This window comes from Camelus dromedarius, chromosome 12 (genome assembly GCF_036321535.1).
Source record: "Camelus dromedarius isolate mCamDro1 chromosome 12, mCamDro1.pat, whole genome shotgun sequence".
Lineage (NCBI taxonomy): Eukaryota > Metazoa > Chordata > Mammalia > Artiodactyla > Camelidae > Camelus > Camelus dromedarius.
Genome location: NC_087447.1, coordinates 62884600 through 62888345, shown reverse-complemented (window position 1 = coordinate 62888345; position 3746 = coordinate 62884600).

Genomic DNA, 3746 nt, shown 5'->3' with positions numbered 1-3746 from the left:
AGCAGGAGGTAAATATTATCCCCATTTTACAGATAAGGAAACTGGAACTCAGAGATAGTAAATTCACATGGCTGGTAAGTAGAGGAGGCAGGATTTAGACTCAGGTCTATCTGACTCAGAACTGAATTGTTTTTGCATACTTAATTTGCACTTGTGGCCTTTCAAAGAGGCCTAAGTGAGATGGTACTCCAGTCTCATTGTAAGCCTGAGGGATTCAGATGCAGAGCAGGGAGTGACCAGCTCAATTACACTGCAGGGGGTGGGGGGGGGAGGCTGCAGAGTCAGGAAGGTCTAAACTCTGACCCTTTAGTTTTCACTGGAGAGTCCTCTAGGGGCTGCACTTGGCTTGAGCTTGACCTTGGGAGGAGGGAGAAGATGTTGACAAGGTCATGTGCTCCTCATCTTGATGGCGAGTACTCCCGTTAGCACTCGTGGTCCCCCTTCCCTTCTCTTCTGATCCCCCCTCTATTTACGTGGATTACACTTCAGCTGCACCCCTTGGCTTCCAGGACTCCTGTGGTGGCTTCTTAAGGGGGATCCCTGCCTCCAGCCTCAGACTCTCAGAGCTTCTCATCACTGAAGGAATGGAGTAATGTTTCCCCTGAGGGCAATAAAGAGTAATCAAGGGATTTAAGCAGGGGGATGACATAATTACATTTACAGTTTAGGAAAATTAAACTCTGAGGAGTTAATGCATAAAGATCCTCCCCCTTCGTCTCTTTAGCCATTGTTTTCTCCCATCCACTCCCTGCCCTCCAGGCAAGCTGAGTAAGACTGTGCTCCACTGAGGATTCCGCCCGGCAAGCCCCTCCCTCCCCTGAGGGCCTTGAGATGCCCCTGGTCTTGAAGACTTGCTAAAACTTCTCCATGAAGCAGTCCTCATCACCCCGCACACTTGGGAACCCCCTAGAAGAGCCTCACTCACACCCCTCACGACTGACTCATTGCATTGAAACAGTTTCTCTGGTTCTGTCTCCCTTACCAGAGTGTGAACCCCTCAAAGACGAGGGAGGCATCACTCACGTTACATCCAGCGCTGCGAGGGCAGAGCTAAGCAGTGGTCCCTCCTAGCTGTTAGTGGACTGAATCATTGGGCTCGAAGGCTCTGCCTCTTCTCTTCTAGAAGGTGACTGAACGAGGGAAAGACACTAACAGTGGGGACCAAGGAGTTTCAGGAACTTTGGGCAATCTTTTTATCATTTTAGACCTTTGATCCTTCTCTAAGATGGGGGCAGGGAAGGGTCAGATACTTCCTGAGAACTTCACTTCTCTGACAGTCTAGTGTTCTGGTTATTTAGAGGTGAAGATGGGAATGGTGTTTAAGAATGAGATATGGGCAGTGCTCAAGGAGGTGGGTCTCAGTGGGATGGGGAACCCCGGAAGTCTAGAGTAGTGGTCGCCCACCATCCACATCACTTGGCTTCTTGCTGGCCTTCACCGCTGACTTGGTGACCTTGGCTGCAGTGGCTGTCTTTCTCTCCTCCACCTTGATGACTCTGACGGCCACGTTTGCCTCATGTCCCGCACAGTGAAACAGCCTGGAGGTGGGGAGGAAGAATGAAATTCCTGGAAACTGGCACAGAAGGAAAGGCTCCTCAGCCTCGGTCAGCGGTGCTCTCCTTCCCCCGGCTCCGGAGCGGTCAATTCCTGGCTCACCCGGAGGTGGGTCCCCCAAGTTTCCTCAGCGAGCTCCACTCTCTACATAAGATACTTGTGTGTACTGACTGAATAGAATTGATAATAAAACATAAACTAAGCTGTCTTGGTTTCTTCCAAGGAGGACAGTGTGAGGTGCATGAAGAATCTCCGGGTAGATAAACAACTGAAGCCCAGAGGCTTCAAAGTGGTTTGATGCCCTGGGCTGTGAACACGACTCAGGGTCTCGCCTCCTTCTCCTACCCCGGCCTCTGCCTCATCCTTCTCCTGTTTCCCTCAGACCTAATCACCTCCAGCTGGTCCTCCCTGCTAGGAAGAAGCATTGTTTGTGGATGTGACACAGTACATTCACGATGGCGTGGGGCAGGATCTCAGTGCCAACAGCCAAGTCCTACCATGTTCACGATTCCTGCCAGTGGGTGCTTTAGCATTCCAGAACCCTGGTGAGCATTAAATGCCAAGATCTCGCAGCCAGAAGAGGGAACTAAAAATGGAAGTTTGAAACCCAAGCTGCTGCCCAGTCTGTCTGTTGAGGTTAATATGCCTAGAGGGTGAGGAGTGGGTGGAAATTTGTAACCTTTGTTCCTTAAATTTTTTTCCCATTAATGGATGTAGTAGGCTGAGGCTTCGTGTTGCCATGTTGCCGTATAAGCTACATTATATGGCCATTCAGCTGGGAGTCAGGTCCCCAAGGCCTGCCTGTGGTGCGTTCATTTATTCATCCATCACATATTGGCAGAGATTTGTTGTGTCAGAGGCTAGTGGTGATAAAGGCATGAAGAAAGTGAACAGTGAGAATGGTAGAGGTGAGGAGGAGAGCACGAAAGATGCAAAGCAGAGATTTCTAATCATCTGAGCAAGATGGTGACCTGACGGAGTCAAGTAGTGGGAAGTTCTGAATATATTTAGAAACTGAAAAATTTCTAAAAATTGGATGTGAGGTGTGAGGAAAGGAGGTTCAAGGTGACATCTAGGTTCTTGGCCTGAGGGGCTAGAAGGATGGAGAGCCTATAATGAGAGGTGGGTGTGGATTGCTAACTAAAAGAGGTGCTGATGGAGAGGGGAGAGGTCCAGGCTGAGATAATCAGGGAAGTAATTAAAACCTGGAAGTGAACTCTCACCCAGGGCATCGGCTTGGAGTGCTAGGACACGCACATACACCCTGCTCTCCTGGAAGGAAATTAATCAGCTGCAAGACAATTGCAATCAGTTCTGTATTGGAAAAGTCATTAATCTGTAAACACTGAGATTGTTAGTAAAATGTGTTAAAATGTGTCAAGGCCTCAGGACTGTTGGAGTCCTTTCTATGAGCAGGAAGTGATATTTCCAGTCACTTTGGGACTTTGATGCCCAAGATTTAGACCAGGAGTGCAGTGGCCTAGTTTTTTCATTGATCAACTACCTGTTCCTGCCTGTCAAGCTGGCTTCCTTTCAAGTGCAAATCTCCAGGGAAACCCCAGACCCAGCACAAACCTAGAAATAATAGCAGAATGACAAACCAGAGCTGTCACCACACCAGATATCAAAAAGCTCACCTGTCTCCAGTGCTGAGAAGCCTGTCAGACTGAAGCTGTTGTCAGCGTGCATCTGCCTAACAGGGCTGGACCAGCTTTGCAGCGCCTCAGACCTGTCAGTGTCAAAAGCTACCCAGACCCAAGCCAGTTCAGGAGCTGTAGCTGGGACACCATGCAAATTGCTCCCCGTTGGATTCCTCATGCCTCCTGGGGCCCATGCAGAATGGCTAGCCCTTTTTGTCCTCAGAAGACTTTATTTAGGCTTTTTAAAACCATAACCACAGCTTTGCTTAGAATGATTGAGGAACGAAACTTCAAGCTTAGACATATCCTTAATACGTACTCAATAAACAGCTGTTGATTAATGAATGAATGTCAACCTATGTTTGCTGAAATAAGTGAATGACTTGTTTAAATGCCAATTTCCCCTTCATTCTCAAGATTAATCATGGTTTTGATGCTTGTTGCTCAAAGATGCCTTAAATTCCACTTGCAAAAGAAAAGTAAAAATCATCACGGTTAATCCTCTGAGGGCCATATCCTCTACTCAGTAATTCCTCCCTGGCATGGAAGCAA